This window comes from Bacillus rossius, chromosome 3 (genome assembly GCF_032445375.1).
Source record: "Bacillus rossius redtenbacheri isolate Brsri chromosome 3, Brsri_v3, whole genome shotgun sequence".
Classification (NCBI taxonomy): domain Eukaryota; kingdom Metazoa; phylum Arthropoda; class Insecta; order Phasmatodea; family Bacillidae; genus Bacillus; species Bacillus rossius.
Genome location: NC_086332.1, coordinates 60,079,647 through 60,095,895, shown reverse-complemented (window position 1 = coordinate 60,095,895; position 16,249 = coordinate 60,079,647). Strand labels below are relative to the sequence as shown.

The window sequence follows — 16,249 nt, the reverse complement described above, 5'->3', positions numbered from 1 at the left end:
AAACTAGCAACCGAATGTTAACAATTCAAGATCCACACAACTTAGAAACGTCATAACGTAGGAAATCATAACTTAGAACTATCACAACTTAGAAACACACAACTTAGAACTGTCATAACTTAGAAACACATAACTTAGAAACACGCAACGCAGAACCACACAACTTAGAAACGTCGTAACGTAGAAAGTCATAACTTAGAACCGTCATAACTTAGAAAATTCTAAGTTATGACAGCACCCCTCAGAGACTTAGGTATTTTGCTAGATTCAAAATTATTCTTTCACAATCATATTGAAAAACTTAGATCAAATGCTAATAAAATGCTAGGGTTGATTAAATATGTCACATTTAATGCATCTAATTTAGATTCAACACTTAGTCTTTATATATCCTTGGTTAGATCTAAATTTGAATATGGTTCTTTGATTTGGAATAACATTAATAAATCAGATAGTGACAAATTGGATAATATACAATTCAAACTGATCAAAATTATAAACCTAAAAAGTAACATTAATCTAAATGTAGATTTACACTCCCTTCTTGGTTCCTTACCATTAAGAAGAGAAGTATTAGATGCATTATTATTTGTTCACAATTGTTACAAAAATACAATTAATTGTAACTATTTTCTTCACAACACTGGAATTAGAATACCAACTTTCAATAGTCGTAATCAATCTTTAATTTGTACGTTAAGTAAAACTAATGATCTATTAAACAGAATAACTAAAAATTACAATAAATATGCAAGTTTATTTCCTGAATTAGATAGCAAAATAAAATTTAAAAAAATACAACTATTCCTAACTTAATTTTTTTTTCTCTTTCTTGTGGTTAATAATCATATTGTTTCAAGTTAGTTTTTTTTGTGTTATTCTTATTTTCTACATTATAAAATTTACAAATAAATTATTTACTAATTGTTAAATGTTGCATGTTGTGTGTATCGTTTTGTTTTGTTTTGTTGTCTTGTATTTTGTATTGTTTTGTTCTGTCTGTATGTATATGTGTTGTTTGTATCGTGCCTACCACCCAAGGCCATATGCTGTAGGTAGGCATGCAACAAATATTAAATAAATAAATAAATAAAAAAAAAGATTATTGTATTTTTTTCATTTGGACTCCTCTCGGGCTGCACACCATTCGCGTAGAACGTGATGACAATTTCTGGGAGAACGAAATTAAAGAAAAACTTTTTACATTTTACATGGAATGCCTTCTTCCCGAGATTGTTGATCCCCGCTTTCCACGCTCAATGCCAATAAGGAATCCCAAGAGTATCGAGGAAGCACAGAGAAATTGTTTGGCCAAAACTGCAAGAAAAAAATAATGAAAATCAAGTGTATTTGTAGAAGCCACGTGATTTTGTTTCATTGCATTTTAAATATGAAACTAGCTTACTTTAATTAAAAATAATAATAATAAATAAAATGTGCTCATCAAACACTACTGTATTCCGCATATCTTTTTAATGCATTATATGAACGACTTGTGTGTATAGCCACACATATGCATTTTTTTTTAATGTCAGTTATTGTTAATATGCACTAGGAATAAATAATTATTATTAGTAGTTGTAGTCATGTTGCGGTTAACTGATGTAGAATAGCATTTGTTTTCTCATTGTGTGTTATATGCTTGTAAAATTGACATAGCCTAATACTTTTAATTTAAACTTTTGCCAAGTGCTGGAAGCAAAGCGACCAATTTATTTGTCTATTAAGATATTAATTACTAGCTACAGTACCCGGCGTTGCCCGGGCTGAACAAAGGGTGAAGGGGACCTTTTCGAAATCAGATGTAGTTAGTAATTGTCTTCTTAATTTGAATGTCAAGTGTGCAAAATAATTTATATCACTTTCAGATCCCGACAGACGTTGTTCTGCCAGTGTATAATTATTTACCAGTATATAATCTGTATGTAATCTAGACTCTATAAAGCACTATAGAAAAAAGCTGAAAAATAAGAGATTACTAATATTGAAAAGATTCCATTATCTAGCTAATGCTCGGCATGCATTGCAATGCCTCAATCAGTTTTGTTTTGTAATATGTTTGAAGTAGTTACACATATACAAATCATCTATCCATCTCTCGAAACATATATTTATCTCTATCTACATCTTTATATATCTATGTATATCTCTATCACTATTTATCTCTTTATATCTACATATATACCTCACACTATCTCTATCTCTTCTATATATAAATCTCTATATAGCTTTATACATCTATATATCTCTTTATCTAACCCATTTCATTCTCTATACCTCGCTCTATCTCAACTTATATATATCTATATATATATGTATATATATATATATATATATATATATATCACTCTATCTCTGTCTATCTTTTATATTTAAATAAATTGTGTCATGCGTGCGCACTTATACAACAAAAACAGACGAAGTGTTGAACAGGAATTAGCCTGTATATGAAGTGGTAATTGAAAAATTATAAAAAAATTCTAAATATTTTCAAGGAAAAATATACAAAATCGCACACAACCGTTGCATAGGGACCCGACCGACCGCGTGAGTGAGCCGCGCGGCACTTTATTTTGTGACATTGACTCCCCTCCCGCACCGCAGTGACGCTTAGGTCAAATGCTGCTGCCTAGCTAGCCGAGCGGGGTGTGGGCGGGCCGCGGGAGCAGAGGCAGGCGGTGGTGGGAACACGAGCGTCAAGAGAGACACGACGACGACGGACAGTTGCTAGTTACTGAATTACAAAGATATAAAAATTAAAATATGTTGCTTAAATATGTGGTTAATAAATAACGCGGTAAAAAGTAACCTATGTTCATCAGGGATAGGAAAAGTAAAATATGTTGCCAAAATAATGTGGTTAGTAAATAACGCGGTAAAAAGTAGCCTATGTTCATCAGGGATAATGTCGGCTTTTAATGGAAAAAGAATTTTTCAAATCGGTCCAGTAGTTTCTGAGCCTATTCAATACGAACAAACAAACAAACAAACAAACAAATCTTTCCTCTTTATAATATTAGTATAGATGTGATTATGGTACTCAAAATTACCTGTTTTATATAACAGAAAATTTGCTATTTTCGTCTACGAGAACATTCATTATGCTGAAAACTAACAGTACTCGTATTGGACATATTTTATTTGTGTTTTGTTTGTGACATTGCTTTTTTTGACTCCTACATTTATAAGATTTTTTTCCCGTTTATTTTGGTTGTGCTATACACATTTCTTACTCCTAGTAAGAAGAACTTTACTACAAGATGTGGTTATTCTAACAATGATATGTCTTTGTTTTACTGTGTACAGTTTAAATATTTGATCTATGAATTAACTATATTATGACTTCAAGATTTGTTTACTGCCAAAATAGGGTACCTATGTAATGTTTGGCAGATTTTTTGGGAATTTATATGAAAATGGATATGCTGACTTGTTTTTTTTATTGTTAGGCTAAATTAATTTAAAGTGGTTATTACATTATTTAAAATACTTTATATAAATACAGAAAAAAAAATTTTTGCGAATGTGTTAACATGTTTTTATGTATAGGCTACTTAGATAGCCAATTCCTACCCTCTTTTTTTAATATGGTATTCTTAGTCCGTACTCTTTATCTAAATAATTCTTTATAAAATAATTAATGATACAATTAAATGATGAAGGTGAACATAAAAAAAGGCAGTCAATGAAGTAAAGTTTATTGGCGTAAAGCTGGAAATAAATAAAATTTAAAAAATGTTTTCAAGTAAGCTAATGAGGGCTAGAAGTTTTTAGAATTCTCCCAGAGATCCTTTCGGTTAGATAAGGTGCATAAGCTCATGGCGTGAACTGGGTTAAAAGCTGGTTTTCAAAATCTCAAAGAACACTAACTATAATAAAGCATTGCTACTCTAAAAATCAATACAGTCTTACAATCTATCAAGGTTTTCTTTTGCACACATGGTGATATTAAACACAATTTAAATGCTTAAGAGTACCCAGGTAAATTTTTTTTTTTTAAAAAGCCATTTTGACCCTTTATTTTATTACAATTTCAAGGTAGGTACTTTTAATGTAGGTACCATAACCAATCTTACCTCAAAAAGCAAAAAAATAACCTCCGAAATTTAATTATTTACCTAACCTTGAAAATTAAAATCACATAAAAGGGTCAATCCATATCAAATGTCCCAATTTTAATTTTTCAGGTTGCTTGACCTTTTTATAAAAAAATAATTTTGTGTGTGTGGCCTCACTAGCATATAATAAGTTTAAAACTGCAATAATATAATTTTACCATGCTTGGTTTATTATTGGTTGCTAGATTTACATGATCGGGTGCGGCAGTTTTGATATTTGCAAGACTTTGGGGGAACTCCAATAAATTTTTTATTAGCTGCTTCCGGAATTATGAATTAAATAGCACTGTACTTAGCATGCTCTGAAATAACTTTATATTTAGTAAACTATACTTATACAAATATAGTCAAAATTTGGGTCAAAAATACGAGATTCAGTGGTGTGTATGAAAGGAAGACTTCAAGTCTCAGAGTTGAAATTCACACAGGGAATTCCTTTCTACCAGTAGTCTTTGTATACCAAAAATGAAACCTGAGAAATATTTCCTTTCGTTTCTATGAGCTCGTCAACTTCCCACTTTTTGCATTTTGTACAAATTTTACACCTAAATATCTCTGGTGGGCAAACTGATAAAAATTTGGGATTATGCCAGAATGAAGCTCTATATGAGGGTAAACTCCTGTAAAAATTTGGACTTTGATATTTATTTGTGAGTGCATAAAAAACCAGTTTGAAATGTGGCAACTATGCACATTAAACTATTATAACATGCATGCGTACAGATACACGATGTATCATATCACATATGTACAATACATGTACTTTACAATCTTAAGTGCTTAAAACTTAACCAAAAATCAGCAAGCATGACTGTTAAGCAACACAGAAATTTCATCACAAAGAATGTTAGAAATGTTGTGTGTACGTCCCGTGGATGTTGTAAGTTCCTGTGGTGTAAGTTTCCTCAGAATTCTGTTAAATGGCACCCAGGTAGAATCATTAACATGTTTCTTGAATGATGTACTGGGTCCTGATGGATGGTAAAATTTTACATGGATATCCATATTTTCATTGCTGATGTCATCAACTTCAGCCAACCACCATTGTCCATCGTAGATACATGCAACTATATCACTTATGTCCACATTCAAGGGAATTGTTTTGTTGACTTGAAAGTCTTCAAAATTTTCTGCATTTGAAGTAACATAACACCTTACAGTGCTCTCATTTACAGGCACAAACCTATGGTAGCTTCTTATTCCAGTATCTCGCTTGCAGTTTTCAAATCTTTGTTCCAGCATTGTGGCATGATTGTAGATCTCTGTGCTTGACACATATATGTAAGAAATACCAGTTATTTGAGTGCTGCAGTACTGAAACATTTCTTGAGAGTAAGTATCTGGTTATTTGCTGTTCTTTGAAGACTTGCTCATGAAACTTGTCGTTTTGTAGTGCCACCAACTCCATCACAGGCATTCTTACCGTGTGAAGAACCAAAAAAGTTCCATTCACATTGCAGGTCAAAATCTTTTTTATGATTGCAGACATTAATTAAATTATTTCTGTTCTTGTATTGGCTGAAAGCCCCATCAGAAAAATACAGAATTTTTTTGATTGCAGGATTAGTTTCAGTAATATGTTTCAAAAGATGAACTTTAAATGTGTGAACTGCCAATGTGTTATGTTCCAAACTGTCACTGATAATGCAAACACTTTTGTGTTGAATATTTTCTCCGTTCATGTAGTAATAGACAAATGGATGTAGAGTGGCCTGATTTTTTGCCCAATGATCAGATTGTATTTCATCTTGAATTACAAATGTGTATTTTTCAGCAAAATCAGCTAGGACCAGACACTCGTATTCAGTCAAATTCATCTTCCTTTCTTTCAAGAACTGAGATTGAGTTTTGCTAATACATATAATGATGTTTTTTCAAAGAAACTAACTTTCCTGCCAGATCTTCCATGAATTCATGTCTTGGCTTCACAGTTATGACCATTTCTGCTCTATCAACAGTAACCCACTGTTTGTAGACAATATTGTCAGGCAAAGAATCACTTTCTTCAAGCTCAGCAAACAACTCTAGGAAAACTTCTTTTCCTGGGCATTGCTGGCATTCACCCATCATACTGACGCCACTCCCGCTGCCTGTTTAAGTTTTTAATTAAATATTAGCATTGGAAAAGATCTCAGGGGTTTTAACAGGGGTTCGGCCTCGTGGCTGCAGGCAGGAGCGCGTCGTGGTTCGGAACCTACCTGGGCTGTTCAGGCCACCCAGGACGCCTTGTAAATAACTGGTAAACGAATTAACAGGACACTGCACTTTATTCAGTATCGATACACTTATTGGTCCCGGTATTGGCCGCGTCCGTTGTCTGACCGCTGCGACACGCGTATCTCTGAACGTAAACGGTGTGCGCGACCAGGATAGGTTGCAAAGTAATACCTACGAACTGGTACAGTGGTTACTTATCCATATGAAGGATGTGGCGGATAGCCGCGGAGCTTCTGTATTGCAACAACTTAGGCAGACACGTTAACATTAAGAGTAGCACCTATGTTCAAGATTGTTTGCAATCTAACATGCGGCGTAATATTAATGTCTCGAAAATACGTAGATACGGTAAGCTGGAGACGTACACGTTATAGTCTCTTTAGGAATTGAAAGTTATTCAGTTAGATTACACGTTATGAGCTACACGTTTAAGATGGTGAAAATTAAAAGACGAAAGTTAGACAGTAAACATTCAACACTCGTTACAAAGAATCTTCGATGATGACAATTAATTGGCTATGAAGCCGAAACTGCGTACCACTATTACGCTGTCCTCAAGCTGGACATGGAATTACGTATAAAAAGTAAAGTTCCCTGTTGGGATGAATTTAATAAGTTACGAGTCGCACGAAATATTGTGCGACTGGGTGGGGTCGGCGCCGAGCTGATTAAAGGATTTATAAAAACTTACACTATTGCTGATATGTAGATGTAGCGCGAAAGTTGATGGCCCGACGTTCGCGGAGCGTCCGACCCCTGCGAGCTCCCGACGGTAACTGAGTTCGAGACCGCCCTGCGGCCTCGCGCCTAAACGCGTGGAGCGCGAGAAAACCGACCCGGCCAGTTTTGGACTTAAAGACAAGTTCAGGGTGTCTACCAGATCTAGTAAATTAAATTCCCTGATTTTTCCAGGTTTTCCAGGTCTAAAACTGAATTTTTCCAGGTTTTCTTTAACACAATTACGACATTCCAAGAAGCTGAAAAAAATTGCATAATATTACATTGACGGGTTTCAAAGTATTTCAACTTAATTGAATTAGTAAAAAAATTACCTTCTTCCAAACGTGGCCAAAGTGACTCAATTGATGGCAAATAAAACATGCTGCTACAAATATTTCACACACTTCCTTTTGCAAAAAAAAATTAGTAAAAGGAAGCTCCCATCAATTTCGCAGTGACTCAACTTTTGCGTCTATTGCACTTACTTCAGAACGAGCCAAATCCAACATCCAAGCCTTCTTCAAATGCAATGCCTTGATCTCCTCTTCAACTCTTCTTTTTTCTGCCTTCTTCTTGTCTGTAGCTTCCTTTTCTTTTTGTTTTGTTTGCAGGGCTTCCTTACGCCTACAACTAGCATTTCTTACATACTGCTCTACACCTCCAGAATGTTGAACAAAGTCATACATCTGTCTTTATGCGATCAGTATTTCTTCCTGCAAGTTTTCAGTCAGCTGATTATAATTCACTGAAAATCCTCTTTCCAATGATGCATTTCCATGGGAAAGTACAAACACCATCCTCACAAACTTTAGAAGGCCTGTTTTGGAAGCTACTGTATATGCCTTAAGAATGAGCATCCACAAGTGATCAAGGCGCCCGTCTTCTCGAGAAAAAGACGAGAACAGTGCTGCAGAATCTTGCAAGGAACATACCAACTGATATGATCACTCAATGTTATCAGCTTCTTGTCCTCATAGCCACCTGTTTTGAAGACAACATTCTAAACTGTACTTCACACGCTGTTTCCTCACACCCGAATTTAAAGCCACAGACGGACATAAGCAGGAAATTCCCTTGGTAAGATTGTACTTCAGGGGACTTTTGTCTTGAAGTTTTTTTACCATAACCTTTAGACAAGTCCTATAATTTTTCTGTAACAGGACAGACTTTTCTGGTACTTTCTCTTTCTTGATGGCATGGCGTACTGCATAACCCAACTTGATATTGTTAGCAGTCAATAGATTTTCCTGGTTATCTACATCCAATCGAGATACATTGCGTTTCTCCCTAAAGCTCTTCAGTACTTCTGGTTTCAAAATTTTCCTGCCAAAGCTAATAAAACCAGTGAATCATAGAGAAAATGTGCCACGGGTGCTTCACTTTGGAACATTGTGAGAAACAATTCCAGCTCTGATGCCAAAAAATGGAAGAATGTCAATTTTACTTTTAGAAGATTATCTTTAAGAGCACATTTCACTACACTGAAAGAGAGATGAAATAGAAACTTCATTAACAAATTTCTTTAGGTGGGGTAACGTTTTCATGGCACGCTCAGCAACTGCAGTATTCCATCTGATTGCACAAAATTTCTTGGGAAAAAGCTCTGATCCAGTTATTCTAATGTAATCTGCCCTCCTTGCAGATATGTGCTCTAACAAATAGTAACTGTGCCTCAAAAAACTAAAAACGTCCCATTGTGTAACAGAAATTCCAGTTTTGAAAGCACCATGGACCGTATGAAGCCCACAGCTACCAATTTCTAGCAACGATGGTGAATCTTCACCAAAAGTGTCTGTGATATGTATTTTCAACGCTAACAAAAATGTCCAGTTTACGTTGAGGGCATCCATAAATACTTAAAATTAAATGCACCTATCGGTATAATCTGAAAGTGGGAAGCACATGCTGCAGCACGTCATGTCAGCAGGATAACAGACCATCTTGTACCAGTTTGTATCACGTGATTTGATGCCACTTCCGAATCCGATGGTAAATAAAAGAATTTTGACGTGGGAACTGCTCGTTATTTGCCATTCAAAAATAAAAATGGGAGGGGATTCACATGATGCCACGTCAATGCAAGCTGATCAATAAACAAAAAACGTATTGCCAACTACAACCTACCAAACAAAAATTCCCTGATTTTTTAAAAAATTCCCTGATTTTTCCCTGATATTTCCAGGTTTTCCAGGTTTTCCAGGGTCAGTAGACACCCTGCAAGTTACACAATATATGCTTATAAGACAATTAGACATAATTTCCCTTACATGAATCCTCTTTTAAATGGTTATTAATTTAGTTGTTTTAATTTGACAGAATAATTATATAATTAATTAGGCGCATTGCCACACCCGGCCGGGCGCTGACGTCGCTTTGGTGTTCGTCGCGGCGCACTTTCACACACTCGGCGGATATCACGCTCGGGCGTGTTCGGCGCACTTAAGAGCAAGTGCTGTTGTGGCATAACGACCTTTACGGACCAGAGGGAGCACCGGCGGTTGGCGTCAATACACAAGTAGTTGTTGGAATCACACACTATCATATTGAGCAATTCTTTGTAGTCTACATTCAGCCGGGGTCCATCAATCATTAGTTTAGCATTCTGATGATAAAGACACACACATACTGTGTGTGTACCTGACGAACCTGCTAAAATGCACCACTTTGGTCTCAGCTCACAAAATTTAGACCTACATATCTTGAATGCTCGATATTCATTCTTAAACTGTAGATACAGTTCATTTAGGTTGTTCAAAATGAGTCTTTTTTGTTTATGAACTTTTTCTCCATTAATTTTCACAGCTACAAAGTCTTTTTTTCCAGAACATATATGACTATTCTCATCATCTTCATAAAACCTTTCCACTTCTTTTGCAATGTCATCAATAATTCCAGCACCTTTCTTTTTTCCTAGGTGAGGTAAAATTCCTTGTTCTTTAACTATCTTCCTTGTTGTTTTCACAACACTCTCTGTAACTTGAAATTCGTTCATTATTTTCTCGCAAGACCAAGAGGTAGGGAGAAGACTAATGATTCTTACTGTGTCTTCTTTGTTAGCTGTAAGAGTTTTAGCTCTCAATTTATTGATTAACTCATTATATTCTGATGAAGATACTCGACAACTGTCCTTATCTTGAATAACTGAATCATTTTCTACAAAACACAATCTCAACTTCTTCTTTACTTCTTCTGATACTCTCTGTGCTTTTGAACTGATTGATAGATTTCTTTTGTTAGAACTGAGTTTTCTGATCTTAGAAGTACTTGGCGAAAGTTCCAAAATATTAAAAGCAGAGTCTAGTTTCTCTGCAACTTCTGTGATGTTAACAAATACATCAACCTCTTCCTCATCATTTGCATTTTCTTTGGTAACAAATATCTTACTGTAGCATATTGGGCAAAGAGATTTTTCAGGCACAAGACATAAGGAACCTCAAACTTACATCTTGGAAAGTATGCTTCAACTTAATTTCCCTGAGTCCTTTTGATATCGCCTTCTTGTGAACTTGCATCGGGTCACAACAAACACGACCGAAAATATGATAATACTTGCATAGAAACTTGATTTCATGATATTTACAAACTGTCAAAATAGCCTTATTCACTCTCAACTGCAACAAATTTTTATCTTCCTCACTGAACTCACTTATCAATTTCATTTTCATAGGCACATTACCATAAACATTCTTGTGACATTCTTCTGAAGTAAAACTTCCTATTGAACAGATACCCTCCATACTGATAAGTAAACAACATAAATAAGCCAAAATATCCAAAGATAACACAAATACTAATTAATGTGCAGTGCTCCTTATAGTACAGATTAATAGTGCATTATAATACATATTTTAATATTCTAAATGTGATGATAATATGAATGTTAATTATTTATATGAAATTGGTTGATATAATTGATGTTTTTTTTTTAATGGGTGGGCAAGTAACATAACCCTAGATTATAAAGGCAAAATTCCACACATTAAATTTTTTTTCTGCATTCACAGTTCAGTCTCAAAGTCCAAATTTTTACAGGAGTTTACTGTCATATAGAGCTTCATTCTGGCATAATCCCAAATTTTTATCAGTTTGCCCACCAGAGATATTTAGGTGTAAAATGTGTACAAAATGCAAAAAGTGGGAAGTTGACGAGCTCATAGAAACGAAAGGAAATATTTCTCAGGTTTCATTTTTGGTATACAAAGACTACTGGTAGAAAGGAATTCCCTGTGTGAATTTCAACTCTGAGACTTGAAGTCTTCCTTTCACTACACACCACTGAATCTCGCATTTTTGACCCAAATTTTGACTATATTTGTACCTCATTGTCGTATATAAAAAAATAAAATAAATATATTTTACTAAATATAAAGTTACTTCAGAGCATGCTCAGTACAGTGCTATTTAATTCATAATTCCGGAAGCAGCCAATAAAAATTTATTGGAGTTCCCCCAAAGTCTTGCAAACATCAAAACTACCGCACCCAATCACGTAAATTTAGCAACCATTAATAAACCAAGCATGATAAAAATATATTAATGTGGTTTTGAACTTATTATATGCTAGTGAGGCCACACACAAAAAATTATTTTTTTCTAAAATGGTCAAGCAACTTGTGCTGGGATACTTGATATGGATTGACCCAAAAAACCTATATTACCTGACCTCGAAATATAAATTGAAATGCAGTGGGCAAGAAATGGTGAAGACCCTTCATGAAAACTTTATATGCCAGAATAATATCAAAGAAATATTCCACAAAATAATTTGTTTCTCAACCATTCCAACTATGTAACAATTTATTTTAATGGTTCTAACCACATCAATTCAACTTCAAAAGTAAAATGAGCAGAAAACAAAACAAAGGAATCACATTACTTTAAAAAAATAACATACAAAACTAAACTTTCTAAATACTAATACACATAACAAAATACAGCAATAAACATAACATTAGAACATAAGAACATTAAAATATAAGAAAAATTCATGAAAGCTAAAATAAACCATAATCATCAAACTCTGGCAGTGTCTGAATTCACCTGAAGTATAATTATTAACCATACTTGTCCCCAGAAGTTACACCCGAAAATGGATTTATTACATTCACTGTTTTATTTCTAATGGTTATGAAGAGTTGCATTCAGATATTGTTAAGAATTAACCATTTTACATTCGCCTGTGCGGTAACTCGGCTACCGCTACTTTCTAGTCTGTGTAAGTGTTCAATAGTATTTTCGGATAAAGGGATCATGTAAAATTACTATAAATATTACCTGTAATGTAAATGTTTTGGGTTTTAATATCATAGCCAAGACTGTTTTTTAATGAGATATCCCTGATTTTGTTGTCGCTGCTCTACTGTTTACTTTATACTAGCTGCAACATGATATTGTAGTTCTCCAGAGATCATTATGAATACAGCATATCTAACTGAGGCTGTTTTTAAAAAGAAAGGTTTGTTCAATTTCAGTGTCTTACTGCTAGGGCCAAGACTAATTTCTATCTTAACTGGTTTTCACTTGAAATGGAAAACCAATTAGGGTAGAAAAAAGTCTTGAACATGGCCATAACATACTGACATTAAATTCTCTGACTTTTAGAAAATGGCCTCAGTTATGCTATATTCCTAAGGATCTTTGAAGAACCACAGGATCAAGTTGCATCTAGTAAAAAGTAAACAGTACAGTGGTCACAAAAGGATCAGTGATATCGCTCGCTGAAAACAGTTCAGGCAACGCTATTAAACACAACACCTCATTTACATCACTACATATAGGCTTACAACACAGATCACATTCACAATAATTTTTCACCAACAGTTACCCTGAAAATACGATTTTTTTCACATGTGGCTGGAATAGACACCTACATAAAATAATTAATTACAAGGTACGTTCTTGAAAATATCTGAATGTGCCTCAACAGAATTAGGAATAAAACAAGGAACTGAATCAGATGTTCTCCACCCTTTTTTTTAGTGTAGCAGTCCTATAGTAGACCATTACCAAATTTACTAATTCTTTCAACAAATGGTTAGAAATTGCCAATTTAAAATGTAGCTAAATGAACATAACCATTTGTCCTTTTATTTTATAGTTTTTTTTTAAATTAAGCTAACCTAACCAAAAACAACAGTATGACCAATTCTGTAAATTTTAAGTTCTAGAACACTACAGATATTCCTCTATTTTACCTAAAAAGAATGTTTCAAAATTCCTACAGGTTTCTGAGAAATTACCTCATAGGTTAAATTAGGTAGCATATGCACTGATGTGGCTGTCCCCATGTTGTGCTCTATTTTTATTAGCGTATTCAAAACTGTTTTCCACGAGCGATTGGTCTGATCCCTGTTATTGCTATGGTGACATAATTTTATTTTGTACTATTGCCTTTCCATTAACGAGCGATTCAAAAAGATTTGAATGTCCAACAAACACTTTACCTTTTAGATGCTGTCAATTGACTAGAAGGGTTAAACATGAGTAGGGGAGAGGGGGGCACATTTCAACATGGGGCACCTTTCAACAGCTTGAATTTTATACCAATGGAGCCTTGTTTTGATTGGTTAATGGGAAACTAATCAAGTTCCACAACAGAACAGCAGCTAGCAATGGATTTCCCTCCATTTATTTTCATAAGTGCTTTGTGATTCAGTAAACACTGTTTTATGTGTTGCAAAGTAAAAAGTGATTATTGTTTTCAGCACTGCATTTTACAGTCTCTACTTTGATGGATGTAAGTAGGATTTATTTACCCAATTAAAAAGAATTTCTGCATCTAAAAATAATATGAACATCTTTAAAAACAGTTTCTAAAAGTAGTAACTTTACTTTAACTTCAATGATTGCTCATGGGGCAGATATCAACAAACTGCTGGGGGTAGATTTCAACATTGTTGAAATGTACCCCTTTACATGTATATGGTTCATTTAAGCAATAACATAGGACTATTACAGGCTTTTTGTAGAGTTCAATATGATGAAACTCCCGCAGCCAATCATGAGTGGAGGAACATCTCGAGCTATTTCTTCTATGGCATTTGCTGTAAACTTACCTTTAGTTAACAAGAAAATAATGTAAAACATAAATGTTATGCTTTAAGTGAATAAAATGATTTAACCATAGGCTATATATTAATTTTATTTATATTTTTTATTTTGTTGCATTTGTATATTGTTTCACATATATTAGCTTATTTGACTTATTCCAATAAATGTTTTATTGATTTGAAAGTAAAAACGAATATTATTTATTTGTTGAAAGGTACCCCACCACCTGTTAAAATGTGCCCCATGGTAGAGGTAAAATTCAACAAAGGTAAGCGGTTCATAAAATATAAAATATAACCTCATAGTAGTGATTAGAGACTGCAGTAAAAATTAACAAGCTGCTCAACATACTATTAAAACTAATGATGCTAATTAACAAGATAAAAAATCAAATGTTTAATTTAAAAAAATTATACAATAAAATTTGTTGAAATGTGGCCCCCTCTCCCCTATACGTTGAGGATCTACAATGGCACTAATGTGGACAAGAGCCCGAACGGATTACCGAGCTCTTACGTTTACGTGACTACGTGTAACCAATAGAAACCGAGTATTTGGCCGCGGTGGTAGCGATATTTGTTTAGTCTTTACACTCCTACGGGTAAATATGTAGAGTAACTGTATATGCGAAAAAAAATGCTAAAAATCCGAAAATACTTTTATTCTATGCTCTTTCACTTCCTCTTTTCAAATCAACCGGCGGAGGTAAGAAATTCCAAATACTTTAGGAGATATTGAATTTTTAATTTTGCAATACAACACCTGTAAAACCATTCGACCGCCGCCATTTTTGTTATTTTGCCGTGTGTTCGTGAATGCGTAATCAATAAAATGGTCAATTAGGTCAGGTCAGTTACATTATGAATACTTTCAAACTAAGTGTACATTAAAAATAATATGATTTAATTTCAATGGATCTTTAGTTTTAAAGTATTTATAATGTAACTGACCTGACATAACAAACCCGGACAAATGATGAACATTAACAACTCACGTAAAATTTTTTTGTTACTTATTACTTGCGCAACAATATCCAAATAAAAAATAAGACTTTAAAATTAGAAACGTTAAAAACTCACCTAAGTTGGAGGCGGGTACATTTCCTTTGCCATTAGAAGGAAATGATGTAGTCGTTCACCTACGTCGCGATACCTCCGACGGAACATGAATAAATAAATAAATAAATAATCACATATTTGTTCATTTGAATACTGGCCAATCACGGAACTGTCACGTGACAAAATTGTCCAATAATAAACATAATAGACACTCGTAAACAAGAAACAATGGTGATCGCCGCATGAATAACACAGGTATTGTGATGAAAAATTAAAAAATTCGATATCTCCAAAAGTATTTGGAATTTCTTATCTCCGCCGGTTGATTTGAAAAGAGGAAGTGAAAGAGCATAAAATAAAAGTATTTTCGGATTTTTAGCATTTTTTTTCGTATATACCGCAACTCTACATATTTAGCCTCCTACGCATTAGGACCGACAGCGTAGTATTAATAGATTATACGATATCAGATATAAAATATACTTTCATTTACATTTTCAACAAAACTAAAGAAAATATAAACTATATTGACACATTTTGCACAACACACATCAAAAGGTCAACATATAAAATACTAAATTAGTAGTTGAAACAAACAGCAACTTACCTCACTGCATTAAAAACAACATGAATAACTGCACAGAAAATACAATACGTTCACATTACGCTAACCACATACAGAAAATACTAACGGAACAAGTATCAATTCTCATAACATTACATCCATAAAAATAACTTTCCATTCTTCCCCACCATAGAAAACGGAGACATTAAACACAAAACGTTGCTAAAAGCAGTGTTACCAGAATACCACACAAAAAGGAAGTCTCTTGAAGGTGCTGTAGGGGTAAATGCTGTACTGTACTTGTAAGTGCAAACAAGCCAGCAAGAGTTTGTTTGAACTTCTGTGTGCCTCGAATACAGAGGTAAAAGTAAAATTAAAATTGGACAAACACCGACCAAAGTTATGTTTGGAGACAGCCAGTAACTCTCGGGCCTTTTCTACGAATAGAAGAAAGAACTGGAGTGAGATTTTTGAGCGAATGCTTTTTTACGAAATAGAGTATAGATTCAATTGAAATAACC

At 34.1% G+C, this 16,249-nt stretch overlaps 1 protein-coding gene across 2 annotated transcripts in view; it reads right to left on the bottom strand.

Annotated features, from left to right (window-relative positions):
• LOC134530760 (protein argonaute-2-like) overlaps window positions 1-15,956 on the bottom strand; it is a 65,434-nt gene extending 49,478 nt beyond the window's left edge. For both annotated transcript variants that reach the window (XM_063365907.1, XM_063365908.1), the window contains exon 1: window positions 15,771-15,956. The gene's annotated coding sequence lies outside the window, so the exon portion shown is untranslated. The remainder of the gene's footprint in view (window positions 1-15,770) is intronic.
• Between the last annotated feature and the right edge of the window lie 293 nt (window positions 15,957-16,249).